The following is a 20,448-nucleotide window of genomic DNA, read 5'->3' on the forward strand; positions in this document are numbered from 1 at the left end:
AAAGCTGAACAAAATGAATGGAAAGAAGGATAACATAAACCATGTATAGAATTTTAATAAAAAAATAAACATACAACTAAAACATGCAATATTTAAGAATTTATTGGAGCACTTTAGAGCTCAATAAAAATGGGCAAAAACCATTGTGAAAATTGATTTTATAACTTGGGTCATTCTCGTCATACCAAACTAAATCAGATTTGAGGGTCCAGGGGAAAAAACACTTAGGGGACATAGATAGCACCTGCTGCAAAAATTAAATTTTCCATAAGCCCAGCTGCTAAAACTGCTTGTTATAAGCTGAAGACAGTTTCACCTAATAGCTACTAAAGCATTTGGGTATAACTCTAAGACTAGTTTTACTCACTTTTGTCATTCAGCAATCAGAGTTTGTCAGCTCCCCAAAACATTGCTAGTGTCAATGAACTTTTTTCAAAGCAATACATAACATTTCTCTTTTTTAGAAAACCTCCAACCTTCTCTTTATTTTTCAGACATAACAAAGACCACCTAGTCTTGTATATACGCCATGAAATGAATCTTTGCTGCACAAATACAACTTTCAAATTTTAAAATTTGTCTTTATACATTGTTCGACTTTGACAACCTGTCCAAGCTCAATGGGCCATTAATATGTAAATAGATGCTCAGAATCATTATTCAGCAGAAACTGGAAATTAAAACCCTAATAAGTTACAAGACTGAAAATAGCAAATATGGTTGAGATTGCGGAGCAAGTTAGGCTTTTATACAATGCCATAGATGTGAAAAGCAGTACTATCTCTTTGGAAAACCCTTTTGCAGTTTCTAACAAAATTAAGAATTACTCTTCTAGATATATATCCAAAATAAATGAGTGCTTATTTTTACAAAAATGCTTCTATAATAATACCCATATTAGTTTAATAGCAATATAACAATTATAACAGATAAAATCCGTTAACACCCCAAATACTCATCAACAGGAGAAAGGATAAATAAATCATGGTATAATCACAAAATAAAATATTTAGCAAAAGGGAGAATAAAAAATGAGCTTGTGATATACTCAACAAAATGAATAAACATCATAAACAGTATATTGAGCAAAAGAAAGTAGACATAAATGAATACATACTGTTCAACTGAAATAAGGTTTAGGAATGGACAAATTAACCCATGGCACAAGAAGTTAAGAATAGTAGTTATGGAGAGGGTTATATTGTCAGTCCAGGCAGATAAGGCAACTTTCTAGCCAAGGGATGAAAACGTTTTTTATTTATATCTGTTTGGGTTGCATGTGGGTTGCATGCATATATAAATTATTAAACAAGTCTCTTTAAATGTGTGTGTTTTGCTTCATAAAGTGTACACTCCAATTCAAAATAGCTTTTTTTTTTTTTTTGAGACGTAGTTTTGCTCCTGTTGCCCAGGCTGGAGTGCAATGGCGCAATCTTGGCTCATCGCAACCTCTGCCTCCCAGGTTCAAGCACATCTACTGCCTCGGCCTCCCCAGCAGCTGGGATTACAGGCACCCACCACCACGCCTGGCTAATTTTTTTTTTTTTTTTTAGTAAAGACAGGGTTTCACCATGTTGGCCAGGCTGATCTCTAGATCCTGACCTCAGGTGATCCACCCACCTTGGCCTCCCAAAGTGTTGGGATTACAGGAATAAGCCACAGTGCCTGGTCCAAAATAGCTTTTTTAAAGTCATACTTAATTTTTAAAAAATAATCTTGTGTACTTCTGATGAAGGAAATGTCTGTCAAAACTAGTTGATTGAAATCTTCTTTATTAAAAAATTTAATACGCATAATTTAAATGAATACATCTATGCACCCAAGTTTACTTGTTTGTTGTTATTGTTGTTTTTAAGATAGGGGTCTTGTTCTGTTGCCCAGGCTGGAGTGGTGTCACAATCACAGCTCACTGCCCTCTCCAACTCCCAGGCTCAAGCAATCATCCTTCTGCAGCCTCCCAATTAGCTGGATCTGCAGGTACATGCCACCACACCTGGCTAATTTCTGTGTGTGTGTGTGTGTGTGTGTGTGTATGTCTGTGTGTGTGTGTATGTCTGTGTGTGTGTGTGTGTATGTCTGTGTGTGTGTGTGTGTGTGTGTGTGTGTAGAGATGAGGTCTCACTAAGTTGCCCGAGCTGATCTCCAACTCCTAAGCTCAATTGATCCTCCTGTCTCAGCCTCCTAAAGTGTTGAGATTACAAGCATGAGACAATGCGCCTGGCCTTGATACTAAGTTTAAATCTAATATCTTACATTCTCTTGGGAGGTTTTAGTACTTTTATTTTCAGTCATTCAAAACACTTTTCTTCATTTATTAATTTATCCTGAATGATTATTTATTGGGTTCTATTATGTGGCAGAAGCTGTTATGTAAACAAGACAAATTTTTCCCTTCATGTAGTTTATATTTTAGTAAATAGACTTTAGAAAAATCAGTCACATATAAACTAATATGAAACAAACAACACATAAACTAATAAAAAATTAGATAACATAGTGTTATTTTCCCTAAGTTAGGAAGAAAGATGTTATATAAATGTATTCTAGACATACACTTTAAATAGGATTATTTGTAGAAAAAGAAGGTTTTCGTATAAGTGTAAATGCTGAGAAGGGGTCAGACTAGGGGAAGAAAAAAAGAATAATTCAGTATATGAGAAAGCAGGAGCAAAGAGTCTGAAACAGGGATTTAACATCTTCAAAAGTAAAGAAAGAAGGCTGGTAACACTATTTAATAATAGTGAGCGTGGGTGAGAGTGGGAGGAGGAGTGGGGCAGAAATGACATTTGAAGGAGTAACTGAGTATTGAATACATAGTTTTGCAAATCACTATTTTATTTTTTGATGTATAGAATATTATTACAGACATACCTCATTTTACTTTGCTTCATTTTATTGCACTTTGCACATTATTTTTTCACAACTTGGTTTGTGGCAACCCTACAACAAGCAAGACTATTGGCACCATTTTTCCAACAGTATGTCCTCACTTCAAGTCTCTGTATTAGCCTTTTTCAATAATAAAATATTTTTAATTAAGGTATGTACTTTTTTGACACAATGCTACTGCACACTTAATAGACTGCACTATAATGTGAACATAATTTTTATATATACTGAGAAACCACAAAATTTGTGTAATTTGCTTTAGTGCAGCATTCACTTTACTGAAGTTAGCTAGAACTGAACCTACAATATCCAAGTTATGGGTGTATTATTCTAGGAAACAAGAAGGAGTTGGAGGATTTAAAGTTAGGTAATAATGTGATATATTTGCATATGAAAAGACTAATGTAAATGCTGTGTGTAGGCCTGGTGCAGTGGCTCACACCTGTAATCTTAGCATTTCCAGAGGCTAAGGCAAGGAGATTGTTGAGGCCAGGAGTTCAAGACCAGCCTGAGCAATGTAGGGAGACACTGTCCTAAAAAATAATAGATAGCTGGTCATGGTGGTGCTTGCCTGTGATCCCAGTGACTCAGGAGGATGGGGCAGCAGATCCCTTGAGGCTGGGAGGTCAAAGCTGCAGTGAGCCATGATTGCATCACTGCACTCCAACCTGGGTGACATAACGAGACTCTGTTTCTAAAAAATAAATAAATAAATACTCTGCATAGAATAGATTTTAGGAAACATAGAGGATTGTCAGTGATGAAAAAGGAGAAATCAACAAATAATTATAATTTACGTTATTCATCAATGTCACAGTAGGTTCCAAACTTATCTACAGAAAGGAGACAATTTGGTTATTCAAAACAACAATAGCAAATGAAAAAGTTGTTGCTCTACATCACCAGGTATTACAAAAATGCAAATCAAAACCATAATGACATATCACCTCACAACAGTTAGGATGACTACTATCAAGATGTCAAAAGATAAGTGTGGAGAAAAAAAGGAACCCTTATACATTGCTGATAGGAAAGCAAATTGGTACAACTGTCATGGAAAACAGTATGGAGATACTTCAAAAAAAAAAAAAAACAGAACTCCTATATGATTCAGTAATCATACCTTTGCATATATATACTAAGAAAATAAAATAATCTCAGAGATACCTGCACTTTCACATTTATTGCAGCATTATTCACAATAGCCACAATAAGAAAACAAGGAATCCCATTTACGATAGGTATAAATTAAAATACAACATCTAAGAATAAACTTAATCAAAGAGGTGAAAGATTTCCACAACAAAAACTATAAAACACTGATGCAAGTAATCGAAGAGGACACAAAAAAACAAAAAGATATTCCATGTTCATGGACTGGAATAATCAATATTGTTGAAATGTCCATATTACCCAAGACAATTTACAGATTCAATGCAATTCCTATCAAAATACCAATGAGATTCTTCAGAAAAATAAAAACAATCCTAAAATTTATATGAAACCACAAAACACCCAGAGTAGCCAAAGCCACTCTGAGCAAAAAGAACAAAACTGGAGGAATCATATTACCTGACTTCATATTATACTAGAGTTACTGTAACCAAAATAGCATGATGCTCTCCCCAGTTAAAATGGCTTTTATCCAAAAGACAGGCAATAATGAATGCTGGCAAGGATGTAGAGAAAAGGGAACTCTCATACACTGTTGGTGGGAGTATAAATTAGTACATCTACTATGGAGAACAGTATGGAGGTTCCTCAAAAAACTAAAAATAGAACTACAATATGATCCAGCAAATCCTACTGCTGGATATACACCCAAAAGACAGGAAATCAGTATGCCAAAGAGATATCTGCACTCCCGTATTTATTGTAGTACTATTCACAAAAGCCAAGATTTGGAATCAACTTAAGTGTCCGTCAACACATGAATGGACAAGGAAACTGTGGTATATATACACAAGGGAGTATTATTCAGCCATAAAAAAGAATGAGATCCATTCATTTGCAACAACATGGATGGAAATGGAGGACATTATGTTAATTGAAATAACCCATATAGAGAAAGTCAAACTTCACAGGTTCTCACTCATTTGTGGGAGTTAATAATTGAACTCATGAAGACAGAGAGTTGAAAGATGGTTACCAGAGGCTGGGAGGAGTATTACAGGTGGGGGGAAAGTGGGAGTGGTTACTGAGTACAAAAATATGAGTTAGATAGAATGAATAAGATCTAGTATTTGATAGCACAACAGGGTGATTATAGTTAACAATAATTTACTGTATAGCTAAAAATAACTAAAAGATTCTAGCTGGAATTTTTGTAATACACAAAAAAATGACAAAAGCTTGAGGTGATGGATACCCTATTTACCATGATGTGATTATTATGCATTGTATGCCTATATCAAAATATCTCATATATCCCATACATATGTACAACTACTATGTGCCCATAAAAATTGAAAATGAAAAACAAAACAAAGTACGAAAACAATCTCACTGTCCATCAATGAATAAATAAATACAGGAAATATCACATATATGAACAGACACTGTTCAAAAGAAGACATACACATGACTGACAAGCATATGAAATAATGCTCAACATCACTAATCATTAGAGAAATACAAATCAAACCACAGTGAGACACCCTCTCACACCAATCAGAATGGCTACTATTAAAAAGTAAAAAAGAACAGATCCTGGTGAGATTGCAGAGAAAAGGGAATGATTGTACACTGTTGGTGGGAATGTAAATTAGTTCAGCCATTGTGGGAAGCAGTTTGGTGATTTCTCAACTTAAAACAGAACTACTGTTCAACCCAGCAATCCCACTATTGGACATATACCCAAAGGAATATAAATCATTCTACCATAAAGACACACACACGCATATGTTCACTGTAGCACTATTCACAATAGAAAAGACGTGAAATCAACCTAGCTATGATAGATGGGATAAAGAAAACATGTGACATATACACCATGGAATACTACATAGCCATAAAAAAGAACAAGATCCTGTCCTTTGCAGTGACATGGATGAAGATGGAGACCGCTATCCTAACGCAAGAACAGAAAACCAAATACTGCAAATTCTTACTTATAATTGGGAGCTAAAATTGAGTACACATGAACACAAAGAAGGGAACAATAGACACGAAGGCCTACTTGAGGGTGGAGGGTGGGAAGAGGATGACTATAGAGAAGCTACCTATTGGGTACCATGCTTATTACCTAGTGACAAAATAATCTGTACACCAAACCCCCATTGCATGCAACTTACCCATATTACAAATCTGCACATGTACACCTGAAACAAAAAGTTTTTTTAAAAAAAATCATGTTTGTGTTACACACACTCACACATGCAAGTATACATACACACAAAGGAATCATATTCAACCTTAAAAAAGAGGGAAATCTACCATTTGCAATGACACGGATGAACCTAAAAGATAGCATGCTAAGTGAAATAAAACAGACACAGAAAGACAAATATACGTGATCTCATGTATATATGGAGTGTAAAACATGGAACTCATAGAAATAAAGGGTAGAGGTGAGGTTACCATGTACCACTAGGTGAGGAAAAGGGGGAGATGTTGGTCATAGGGTACAAACTTGCAGCTATAAAGTGAATAAGTTCTGGAGATCTAGGGTACAGCATGGTCACTATAGTAATAATCATGTGTCATATACTTGAAATTTGCTAAGAGTAGATCTTAAGTATTTTCACAACACCACCAACAGCAAAGCCAACTATGTGAGATGGTTAATTAGCTTTCCTGTGGTAATCATTTTACATTGTAGAGTTGTATCAAAGCATCACTTGTACACCTTGAATATATACTATCTTTGTCTGTTATAACTCAATGAAGATAAAAATAAAATGCATTGTTCTAGTATCCTTTTACTCTTTTAATAAAAGTCCTTAAATAATTTTTGTTTTACTTATTTATGTTGGCAGATGGCAGCTACTTCATCTTCAATTAGGATTTCATGAATTCTCACTTGGTGCATGGTTTTGCCCTGGAGTTTCATATAAAAAAATTGTGTGTTTTTTATTGAGTATGTTTCCGAATTATACAATCCAGGGGTAAATTCAGTATTTTTTAAATTTCTAAGTTATGTGGAATTATGAGTTATGAACTTTTTGTCGATTTTGGGAAGCATCTACTTTATTAGCCACTAAGATCTTCTCTAAGGAAAATAAAAGAATTTTTGAGTGAATTCATGTTTTATGGCCAAAACCTTTAAATTGTTCCATGGGGGACTCTGAATAAGTTAGCAGTTTAGGTAAGCAGCCTTTGTGTTTTCAAGCTTAAATTTTTTTTTATTGAGTAAGAAAAATGTAAAGATTTTACATGGTTATTTTCACTAACTTTGAGCTTTCTTTATTTGTACAGCCACTCACTCTTACTTCACCACATTTAGCCCAGTACAAAAAAGCTAGAGAACAAATGCCAGAAATTCTTGGCTTTATGTTTAAAAGTCCTGATTCAGGTTTGAAAAAGAAAAGATTCTGAAAGATATATGATACACTTAGTTTATGTGCTTCCTCACACACTCATATTTAAAAATTTATTATGTATGTGTGTGTTTTTGCTATACCACACAGAAAAAAATGTCTCTCTTTGTATAATGTTATAGTCTACTGTGGCTAAAAATATTGTCACCTTTGTACTGTCTTCCTGCAGACATTATTTTTTCTCCAAATTTCATACTTCATTATGCTCTAGATGACATTCAATTGCCATTATCTGCATGATGTTGCCCCAGAGCTTTCTTAGAAGCCATAAAAGACAATTTTAAACCCCTAACCACAGACCTGAAGTGCCAGGGATTAATACACTTGGAGCAACCCTCAAGCTACAACAATCTAAAATCAGTCATCTGTCATCTTTCAGGTGGGACAGCTCTAAGAACGATGCTACTCGCCTTTTCCCAGACAGTCCTGCAATTGCCCCAATGATAGACTAGCTTGATAAGATGTTTTTTTACATCTTATCAGGAAGGAAGATGGCTTCCTTCCCTTCCCTGTCTCACTATCTCACACCACTACTGAACATACATTAACTTCCTCCAACTACTTAAATTTAAATTCTTTTCCCAGGGTCTATTTTAGGGAAAAACAAGCTATAATACCTACTATATTTTAAGTCTTTTAGAGTTAGGGACATTACAATATTATATTATTCTTCATATCCACAACACACTCACATGAAAGTCTCCTAAACATAGCAAATACTTCAATAAATAATCAATCAAATTGAATGTATGGTTACAATTGCAAATATTCTCATAATGTTGAGAAAATATGTAATCTATCTTTCATAAATCTACTGCACCTTTTATGAACCCCGACCTTCACCTTTTACTGTTCCAAAGAATCTGAATAAGGTTATTTGATACATGTTTTAAAAATGAAATAAGTTCATTAAACACATTTTTGAAGTAAATAAAAAGTAAAAATAATTTGTAATTCCATAATTCTAAAGTAGCCATTGTCAACATTGTATAGCTTCTGTCAGTAGTTTTTAAAATGTGTGCTGAAGTCAAGTTTGGAATCATATGTTTATTATCTTTTGATCACAATAATACCACATAAAAATAGATGGAATTTTGCTTCCAAACAAGGTGGTTAACAGGGACTATCTTCATCCTGCCTCCTGAGAAAAATGAAAAGAACAAAGTACATGAGACAATGGTTTCAACACAGTAGCATTAGACATCAATTAACAAAAGATAATGATGCCTGAGAGTCAGGAAACAATAGAGGTGGGCCCTATGATTGCCCCCATATTATTGTCTAAGGAGAGATTTGAGGCTTCATTTCAGGAAAGAACTTATGCAGAGAAATGCAGTCATTCTAAGTAGTGGAGATACAGCTGTAAGCTCAGGAAGATCAAGAAAGCTGGAATAAACAGAGAAGGGTGCCAGAGAGAAGAGAAGAGAAAAAGCGGGCGGAGAGAGAGAGAGAGAGAGAGAGAGAGAGAGACTGAGAATATAGCCATCTGCAGAGGTGCCCCTCAAGACTTAGCTGTGTATTAATCATTGCATGTGTGTGAATAATCTACTGAGGCTGGTAAAAGGATGACCAGAAAGGATTTGAGAGAACAGCCCCTGGATATCCCATAGGATATAGTAGAAAAGCTCTAGCCAAAATGGCAAACCTTATAATTATGGAATATTAGGGAAAGTATTCAGAAGGGTTTTCCCTCAATAGTGGGAAAAATTAGTTTTACATTAAATATTATTCTTGCCTTGCCTAACAAAGTTTAAAAGTGAGAACTGGGCCTGGTGCAGTGCCTTACACCTGTAATCCTAACACCCTGGGAGGCTGAGGCATGAGGATTGCTTGACCCCAGGAATTTGAGACCAGTCTGGGCAATGTGGAGAGATTCTGTCTCTATAAAACTTAAAATAAAAATAGTAAAAAGCCGAGAGTAGTGGCATGCACCTGTGGTCCCAGCTTCACTGAATGTAGAGGAGGGAAGGGCACGTGAGCTGGGAGGTCTAGGCTGCAGTGAGCCAAGATCCTGCCACTGTGCTGCAGCCTGGACAAAAGAGGGAGACCCTATCTCAAAGAAAAAAAAGAAAAAAGTGAGAAATGAAAGGATTAAACTCTTCCAGATAGCTTATCCCCAAAAATAAGCTCAAATATTATTTATAGGGACTACCTTTACACAATAAGGAGAAATTTACAACATCTGGCTTCCAATTTAAAAAGTAGCAGATATGCAAAGAAGCAAGAAAGTGTGACTTATTATGAAGACAAAGATGAATTCATGAAATTAGACCTATAAATGACTCTGATAATAAAATTAATGGAAAAGGACAATAAATCATCTCTTATAACTGGAAACCATAGGTGAACTTTTTTTAAATAATAGTTTTAGCCTTTGTCTTTCATATTGGCAGGTAAAAAATCAACCACCAAATTTGAAGCATAGAAGAAAATAGTTGCTAAGGTTGCTTATAATCGTTCCTACTCTCTGTATTCCCTTAGATACTCCTATAGTGCTTAATGTGAAGAGTTTGTTAATATTGCTGTGAAGTATTATATTGTATAATTTGAAGACAGACTATACTATTTTATTATACTCCATCAATCTATAATATATTATTAGACTGATGCCCTATCAAAAATGCTTTGTTTGTATAATATATTTTGACAAATTTTACTATCATGTGTTCTGTAATAAGTATGTATTTTTGTACGTGCAGAAACTGCTGCTAACTTTTAAAGTTGTTTGGTTTTCAAGGCACTGATAATGGATATGTATGAAGTCCATGCTGTCTGCAGAATTAACCATCACACCAGAGCAATATTGCTTTTTGTAGAATTGTCCTAGTTAATGAGCCCAAACTCTGCCTGACATTGGAAATTTCATAGAGCGTAATTAATGTTGAATTGAATTTTGAGCTTTTAGTCAGAACCTATGGTCAAGTTCTTTTAGGAACAGTGTTTTGTTTTGTTTTTTTTTAAATTTTTTTTTGTTTTAAGTTCTGGGATACATGTGCAGAACATGCAGATTTGTTACATAAGTATACATTTGCCATGGTGGTTTGCTGCACCTATCAACCCGTCATCTAGGTTTTAAGCCCCGCATGCATTAGGTATTTGTCCTAATGTTCTCCCTCCCCTTACCCCCACCCCCTCAGGTGAACATCTAAAAATAGAGATGAAAATCAAACTTCATCTGTAGTACAAAAAATGTTAAAGGAATCCCTTCAGGCAGAAGGAAAATGATGCAATTGAAAAGCTGGATGGTCACAAAAGAACATGAGAAATGATAACTATATGGGTAAATATAAAAGATTTTTTGTTATTATTCACATCTCTTAAAAATATATAAAGCAAAAATAATACAACATATATGGAAATAAAATGTATGGCAACTATAACACAAATGTCAGAGGGGGAAGAATGAAAACATAATTTTGAAGGTCATTGTATTTATGGTGAACTGTATATCTTAAACGTAGGGTGTGATAAGGTCAAGATATATACAATAACACTGAAGCAACTACTGAAAGCACTAGTAAGCCAAAGAAGGATATAAAATGAATTTATAAATAATACTCAATTCAAAACACAACAGAAAAAGAAGAAAAATGGATTTAACAAAATATAATATAAATAGAAAATAGCAATATATCAGATTTTAACTCTATATTATCAATAATCACATTAAATTTAAATGGTCTAAACACACTAATTAACAGATATTGTCAGAATGGATTTTAAAAGTCAAGAGCCATCTAAGTAGTTTCTATAAGATGTCCACTTTATAAAGACACAACTAGATTAAAGGTTAAAAAAATAGAAAATATACACCATACTAACATTAATCAAAAGAAATCAGGAGCATCTATATTAACATCAGACAAGCAGTATTTTAAAATGATATGTGGGTCAATTCATCCAGAGAATATAACCATTCTAAACATGTATACATCTAATAAAATGCATGAAACAAAAACTGAGAAATCTGTAAAGAAAAATAGGCATATCCATAATTATAGTAGAAGACATCAACACTCCTCTCTCAACAACTCATATAAGTAGTCATAGAAATCAGTAAGAATATAGGAGACTTTAAAAGTATTCTCAACCAACTTTATCTTCTTGATAATTACTGAATGCTGCACCCAAGAAAAAGTAAAATATACATTTGCTGGAAGTGCATTAAGAACAATTACCAAATAAGACCATATTCTATGCCATAAAACAAAATTCAATAAATATAAAAGCTTTCATAAAAAGTTCAAACATGTACAGACCATATGTCATAGCTATTACACTCCTAGATATTTACCCAAGAGAAATAGCAGCATTTCCATACAAAGAACTATACACAGATGCTGATACCATTTATTTCTTAATAGACCCAAACTGGAAGGAACCCAAATGTCATCAACAGGTGAATAAATAAATAAATTGCAGTGTATCCATAAAATGGAATACTTTCTGCAATAAAAAGTAATGAGTCATTGTCACTCACGAAGAAACGGGTAGATCTGAAAATAATTACGATGAGGGAATGAAGCCAGATTCCAGGTCTGCAAAATTCTAGAAAATTCAAACTAATTTATAGTGGCAGAAATCGGATCAGTGTTTGCTTGGGGAAGAAGAAAGGGAGCAGTAAGGAGAGACTATAAAGAGGCCCAAGAGATCTAAACTTTTGAGTGTAGTTAATATTCTCATTTTTCTGACTTTGCTAATAATTTTATGAATGTATACATCTATCAAAATATTGAACTATACACTTTAAGTATGTGCAATTTATTGCATGTCAATTACAGCCTCAATAAAGCTATTTTAATACAATAGTCATTGTATTAGTCAGGATTCTCTAGAGGGACAGAACTAATGGAATATATATATTTATTATATATATGGAATATATATATTTATAAATATCTATATATTTATTTATATTTATTAAGTATTAACTCATATGATCACATGATCACAATAGGCCGTCTGCAAGCTGAGGAGCAAGGAAAGCCAGCCCGAGTTCCAAAACTGAAGAACCTGGAGTCCAGCGTTCAAGGGCAGGAAGCATGCAGCACTGGAGAAAGATGTAGGCTGGCAGGCTAGGCCAAGCTCTCTTTCCACATTTTTCTGCCTGCTTATATTCTAGGCTCGCTGGCAGCTAATTAGATTGTGCCCACCCAGACTAAGGGTGAATCTGCCTTTCCCAGTTCACTGACTCAAATGTTAATCTCCTTTGGCAACACTCTCACAGACACACCCAGGATCAATACTTTGTATCCTTCAATGCAATCAAGTTGACACTCATCACAAGCCCACCCCTTGTCAACTTGAGCACATAAACATCTCCTGAGATCATACATAATTTTCAAATGAGAACAATAATAAGGTCATAATTATGCCTAACATAATGTAACTATCCTTTGTACCACCAGAAACACACCAATCCCAACCCAAATACTATTACATAAAGTTAACAATACTTAAATGCTGATGTGAAGTCAATAAATCTTATGTCACATGATAAAGGAGAAAGGAAATAAAATAAGATTTTTTTTAGTACAAGTGTATACATGCACAATATGTTTTTAACAAAAGAAGGAGGAAATACTCATGACAATTGCAGTCCTCGTTTCTGCATCTGATTACATGATCATCACTGGTATTGAAGACTACCTTCTTCTGCTACCCATTCTGTATTCCCTTTGCCTTCAGAAACAACGTCAGGAGGTCACTTTTTTTTTTCCTAGTGGAGTGACTCAAAGCTTCATTTGTGAACGGTCTGGGTCATTTGTAGTCCTGTCTGGATTGGGTTGTTATACATTCCCATTGACCTTAATCACAGGGCGTGGTAATAGTAAGAGACACCCTAATGGGTCTCCTGTATTCCATGCATACTCTTCCTTTCCTCCATTGAAGTAGTAGTACAGAGTAGTAGAATGATTTCATCTTGATAGTCCAGGTCAATAACCCTACCAGTCAGGGAGCCAATGTGGGCATTCTGCTAACTGCTAAGTATGTCTATGCCAATTATGCATTCTGGCACTGGAGAAATGACCCCAGGATAAGTCTGGGGACCCACTGGACCCACTTTAAGTCAGACCTGAGCTAAAACTCCATTAATCACTTGATCTCCAAAAGCCCCGACTTTAACTGGGGGACCACAGTGACGTTTTGGATCCCCTGGAGTCAACGTCGGCTCAGAGCCAGTGTCCAGTAGTCACTGAAAAGTCAGATAATTTCCCTTTCCTCAATGCACAGTTACTCTGGTAAAAGCCCAGCGGTCTCCTTGGGGAAGGATGGGAGAAAGATTTACTGCATAAATTGTCAGTAATGTAGTGGGGTCCTTCCTAAGGGGACCCAGCCTCCCCTTTATTCAAGGGGTTATCAGTCTGTAAACTGGAAATTGATTGAGGGGCAGTGATTCTCTGTTTTTATAATTCAATTTAGTCTTTTGTCCATTTGACTTAGAAATTTGACCTAGCAGTTTTCTGCTTATATTAATTAAGTAGGAATGCAGTAGGCTCCCTATCAATTTCACTTCTAGGAACGCTGTGATTAATTAGCCAATGCCACAGCTCTACATGAGTCAGACTATTCTGATTGCCACTTTGCCTCTGCTGTTCATTACGGTAGCTATGCCTACCTTGCGTTTGATAGTTGAGTGCTGCCACTTGGCCTCTGCCACCTCAGGATTCAATTATTCCCATTGTATTTAAGCTTTGTAGTTGAGTGACTGCAGTTCCCACTGTTAGATCTGACATACGGAGAAGAGCAATTACAGGGTTCTTCAAAGATGCGGTGCTGACTTCACAAATCTATTTCACAAGGCATTAGTCAAGGGTATATTTTCTGGATCCTCCCAGCTGGGATAAGTAGGTCTAAAATGACTGATCCACTCCACCATCCCAATCTCCCTAAGCCTTTGGATCTCTTCCTTTACATTAAACCAAGGGAGATCAGGCATTTCCAGCTTGCTCACAGTGGGCCATCTTTTAACCCATATTTCAGCTAACCATGCAAATAAACTATCAGAAACTTTCTTTTAAATCCCGTAGTTGCAACATTAAATGCAGAATCCCTACTTAGTGGGCCCAAATCAATAAATTCAGCCAGATCCAACTCTATGTTCCTTCCACCATTATCCCACACCCTTAATATCCATTCCCATGCCTGTTCTTCAGTTTTTGGTTTATAGAAATTAGAAAATCAAGCAGCTCTTTTCTAGTGTAGTGTACCTCCTCATGGGTCACACTCTCAACCTCTCCTCTAGGGGCCTGCTGAGACTTTAGTCTAGTTATAGGTCTAGAAGCAAACAGGGGTGTTGGGGGTGGCTCCTGAGGAGAATCAACATTATCTTGCCTGGCAAATGTCTCAGGGGAGGCCATCACTGTTGCCTCAGGCAGCACAGGGTTTTCTCCTCAGACAAAGGTGGAAAGGCTGATGGCAGCATGGGTTGGGAGAGGGGATATTGGCATTTCTGGGGGTGGGGAAACTGTTTCTTCTGGCAAAAAAAGGTTCATTGGACTTTACAAATTCAGTATTTCCAGCTTCATCAGGGTCCTCCCACCTATCACCATTCCAAGTTGCAGGGTCCCATTCTTTTCTAATCAATGCCCTCACTTTAACAGTAGACACCTGATGAGGCTGTGCATGCACCTTTCGTTGCAGGTCAGCCACTCGCATGATAACAGCTTGTTTCTGTTTTTCCATAATTTCAGCTCTTTCTCTACAGGAGATAAGACTCACTCAGGGCAATCTCAGCAGACTTCAGGCTCAGTATCTGCTTCTGAAGCTGGGAGATAGAATCCCTGAGTTCATCATTTTCTTTCATCACTTTGTCCACTAAACTTAGGAGCAAACAACCAGCTTCATTATGTTTCTTGGTTCTTCATATATAGTAAAAGGTATTTTGTAGAGTCACTAAACTCCTTGCCTCTCATGAACGATGAGTCGGGAGTGTCAAATGCATTTATTTTGCGTAACTCTCTAAACAGTTCAAGCCAAGGACTATCAGTGTTCTCCATAGTATTAGAAGTAGAGTTCTTAGAATTTTTCAGTCTAATCATATTAAAGAGCCAACTCCAGAAACCCCAAAACCAACGAAAGAATTCCATCCTTAATATTCTGTTCCTCTAGAACCACTCCTGGTACCAAAATCTGTATGAGTCAGGGTTCTCTAGAGGGATAGAACTACTATATATTTTATATACATATATATATGTATATAATATATATTTTATGTAAGTATATATATATATGTATATAAAATGGGGAGCTTATTAAGTATTAACTCACATGATCACAAAGTCCCACAATAGGCTGTCTGCAGGCTGAGGAGCAAGGAGAGCCAGTCCAAGTTCCAAAACCGAAGAACTTGGAGCCCAATGTTCGAGGGCAGGAAGCATGCAGCAGGGGATGCTAGGCCAGTCTCTCTTTTCACATTTTTCTGCCTGCTTATATTCTAGCTGTGCTGGCAGCTGATTAGATTGTGCTCACCCAGATTAATGGTGGATCTGCCCTTCCCAGCCCACTGTCTCAAATGTCAGTCTCCTTTGGCAACACCCTCACAGACACACTCGGGTTCAATACTTTGTATCCTTCAATCCAATCAAATTGATACTCAGTATTAACCATCACAGTCATACATATGACTTCCAGAAAATCATCATTGAGCTCTTTGAAATATACACATGGAAACCTAAAGAGTACTGTGGTTATAAGAAATGGTCAACAAGAACTAGGCTCCCTTATGTTCTTTCATTAATCCAGAAGAAACAAACCTACTAGCAGGATTTTATCATAATGTCTAAAAAATATTCCCTGGGAGTAATTCAGTCCTATAGGAATAGCTTTCATGGTTTAAACCTCTAGTTATATTAAGTGCAGAGCAGAAGTAATGCATTAAATGTTTCCTCAGTTACCAAAAGGAATGAATACATCTGCCAATGTTTCTAAGCAAGTCCTATGCCAGGAGAAGAAAACTGATTGGCAAAAAATAATATTTTATTTTTTAAAAAATGTAACTGTCCCCAAATTACAAAGGCATATCAATCCAGTATAGCTTGAGATTTACATTGCTTACATACAGATTAATAGTGCTTATGTTTATTTTCATGACTTGCTCCACCAAATTATTTGTTTGGAAGATCAATACATATTTTGCATTGCTTATAAGTAATTAAACATGGCTTTCTTTTCCCCTTAGATTACCAATGTAGTTTGGATCTTTTATTCTAATAAACTTGTTAACTTTTTCTTCTTTAACTTTCATGGTGCCAAATACTAAATTCTCTAATAGAAAAATAATGATAGAAAATAAACTTACCTTTTAACAATAAATTAAACAGTTCATCTTTCACATTTCATGTTTTGATTTGAGCTATCAACAAATAATCTTATCCACAATATATCTAAATCTAAATGTCCTGGAAAAAATATTTTGTTTGATTTTCACCATTTCGTCATATCACAGAAGTTGAAAGGTTTATTTTGGCCATATCTACAAGAAGAAATTGTGTTACATAGCTACAGGAATAGACGGGATGGAGGATAGATGGTAGAATGAGAAAGAGACCTTCAGAAGTCACTCAGGTTATTTTCATTTGCAACACACTCTTTAACAGAAAATAATGACAAAGTATGGTAATATGTAATTTATTCGGCACTTAATATTTTAAAAACACTTCCTTGTACTTTGTTTTATGTGCACAAAATTTGATTTATACTAAGTCACCAGGTATCAAATACCGATATGGCAAGTGACAGACAAGGCAATGGACTGAGATACAAAACTATTAGTTGGATAGATGGGTAGGTAGATTAGAGAGATTAGATAGATAGATAGATAGATAGATAGATAGATAGATAGATAGATAGATAGCTTTTAGAAATAAAGACTTATTTTAGAAATAAGATAGATTGATAATGGTACTAAGGTATACAAAATTGTTTTCTCTGTATCATGAATTACAATTCCTTTTATAAAGTGTACCAGGTCATAAACAGCTGATTTTCTGTATTATCTTTTAATACTTTACACTCACAAAAAAAGTTATTTTCTTAAAAAATAAACTAGACTACGCTTGGCATTAATCATGTGTCATTAAACAAAGCAATCTGACACAAATACAGCATAACCTAGTCTTCAAAATTAAACACCAAATTCAAAAAGACTATTTGTGATTGATTCTAGAATATATTACAGCATTTTTCCATCCATGCAATTTATCATACATATCTAAGAATTTTTAAAAATTCCTTGAGAGATTGACTTTGAGAGAAGAATAAGCAAAATATTTTTTCACTCAGGAACATAGCATATTTTCCAAGTTTTCAAAATAAGAGTATTATTTTAATAATTTCTGCATTTCATAGATTTAACATTTGTATTGTTACTTTTCTAGAGGCTGTAGTCATTTTGCTTGGCCCATTAGAAATCTTATTCGAGAACTTGAAAACTTACATTAATTTGATTAACCAAAGGTCTTGATACATCATTTTTCTATGATGTCCCACTGACCTTTAGAAAAGTTGTGTTATTTTCTTTATGATGTCTTATCTGATTTCAGAAAGAATGTGAACAAAAGACAGTAAGCCTTTGCACTCTGAATCTCAAGGTGAGATTTAAGACTGACACCCAGCTAGCAAAAGTACATCTCAAAATTTATTCTTGTCCCATGGAGATAAGCAAATCATTAATATAAGAAGGTATCAGGCCATTAAGTGCTTTAAACGTCAACAATAAAACTTTAAAATCAATGCAGACCTTGACAGGAAGCCAATATGAAAACTAGAGGACAAAAGTGATGTACTTTGAACAGGTAAGTAGCCTCACACTGTGAATGAGCTGAACCTTGGAGACTGATTTATCAAAAAAATCGAAACATCTAGATGTTGAACCAGTCCAGTCTCCTCTCCGTGATTATCACATTGCAGTCGTTTCAGTACTACTTGCATGTCTTTACTCAAAAGATGTGCTGTAGAAGATAACTGTTAACAAGAGCAGCATTTTACACTGAAACCAATAACTAGGTTCAAATTAATAGGAACACCAACTTTTGTACAATACTGTAGAGTTCACAACATGCTTTTTCAAATAGCATTCCACAAGATCTAGGAACAAGGACATTCACAATTGAAAGAATATATTTATGTGCTTACTTTTGTGATACTAATATTCCAATAATAAACTTAAAATTGTTGAATAAAATAATAAAAAGTGAGAGTTATTTGGTTCTAAATCTTACTTCTAATTGGCAAAGTTTGCAATACATGGGGAACAGTTCTAATTCTTTTTCAATATACTTCTGCCCATTTGATGACTTTCATAAAGATAATGATAATAATAATAGCTAACAGTAACTGAGCACTTATGAACCATGCATGGTCTGATATAAGCTACTACTGCTATTCACATTTTATGGATGAGGAAACTGAGGCACAGATAGACAACAAGAAGTGACTAAAATTCCGCAACTTTTAAATGTCAGAACTAGGAAGGACATTGACCCCAGAAACTGCTATGTAACATAAGTCTTATATATTTGGTCATATATTTATGTGTGTGTGTATATATACATATATATATAAAATAGTATATATACTATTTTAACGCATGTGCTATTTTAATCATTCATATCTTTGTGTGCATATGTGTATATGTAATTGGAAATATTGTGATACTGTTGTCACATTACAAATAGCAAAAAAGTAAAGTGAGAGGTAAATGTAGTCTTCAAATAATTATCACCCTTTCTTTAGTGAATAAAATCTTTGTATGCCAGTGTTTATTGGCAAGTGACTATTTCAAACCTCAGTGATTGGAAAAATTGTTCTGTATGCTCTTTTTTTCCCCTTTCCCTTAAAGGAATCCTACAGAGGGTGACTTTGCTTTGATTACACAGGATTGGATAATTACAATGACAAACGACTCCCCAAGGTATACTCACATAAGTCTTTATTAAAAGAAAAGGGTATGGTACGACAGGAGAAGGACAGTACAGGCAATCAGTGGTGGTTTCCAGCCCCTAGGATCCCATCTCAGTCACATAGAATGTGCTTTGTTTTCAGATTATGAACCACAAGGATACACACAAACTGTCTTGATTTGAAGGGAGCCTGGGCAAAACTTTACCTCAGGGTCTTTTGTATCCCATTACTCACCTAAGTAAAGCCAGCTGTGTAACCAGTTAAGTAAGGAGTAAAACATTAATCTGAACATTTCTAAACAATGTAAAAAAGCATGCTCCAAGCTGCAATAAGCCAAGAGTCAGTTTCAGTTGTACAGACACGGTGTTCATTATTGAGTGAAGCAATTTATTGAGCAGGTACTCAGTAAGTATTAGTGGACTCTTTGGACACTCACCTAAAACTTGATACTTCTCTCTTTGTTGAACAGAGAAAAAATATACCAGCCTCCTCTGGAAGCAGCGAGGGAAAATTTAAGAAGTTGGTATTTACTGTACATCTTAAAAAAATCCAAAACATCCACCCACAATTTTTTTAAAACATGAATGACAAAATTATAGCCGTCAAATAAAGAGGAAAAAATGGTGAGAACATGGGACTGAACATCCTTCTCTGGGGCTGGGAGATGCAATGGTAGTGTTCTCATTCTTCAGGTCTTTAGCAGATAAAAACAAAAAACTGGAAGATGAGAATATTAGTAGGAAGCAATAAAGAATGAGACAACTCATTTGAGCAGCTAGAAACAGAATACCCACCTGTGGCTCAGAAACAATAATGTATAATTCATGTGCTTCCAATTTGATTGGTGCCAACCTGAATCATGAACGGCAGCTCAGATTAGTTGTTCCTGGGTCAGAAGAGAGGTTTCAAGTCAGAATGTTGCTATGTTCACTATTGTTCCTGCACTGTGAGTAATAAATCACCTTATTATCACCACAACCCCTACATCATAATGGTTGCATATTGACTTCTAACTTATGTATTTATTGTTGCTCTGGTAACATTATGCATCTAATAAATGTTGTAACATATATTTTTTTACTTTTAAATAAATGTTAAGAAACAAAATCCAAAGACA

General features: G+C 35.2%; 1 long non-coding RNA gene across 1 annotated transcript; it reads left to right on the top strand.

Moving 5' to 3' along the window:
* Nucleotides 1-1,922: 1,922 nt before the first annotated feature.
* Nucleotides 1,923-19,945, top strand: LOC129049136 (uncharacterized). The gene is made up of 4 exons (XR_008511956.1): nt 1,923-1,977; nt 10,565-10,707; nt 19,270-19,341; nt 19,801-19,945. It is a non-coding gene; the product is annotated as an uncharacterized LOC129049136 (long non-coding RNA).
* The last annotated feature ends 503 nt before the right edge of the window (nt 19,946-20,448 follow it).

This window comes from Pongo abelii, chromosome 10 (assembly GCF_028885655.2).
Source record: "Pongo abelii isolate AG06213 chromosome 10, NHGRI_mPonAbe1-v2.0_pri, whole genome shotgun sequence".
In the NCBI taxonomy this organism is placed as follows: domain Eukaryota; kingdom Metazoa; phylum Chordata; class Mammalia; order Primates; family Hominidae; genus Pongo; species Pongo abelii.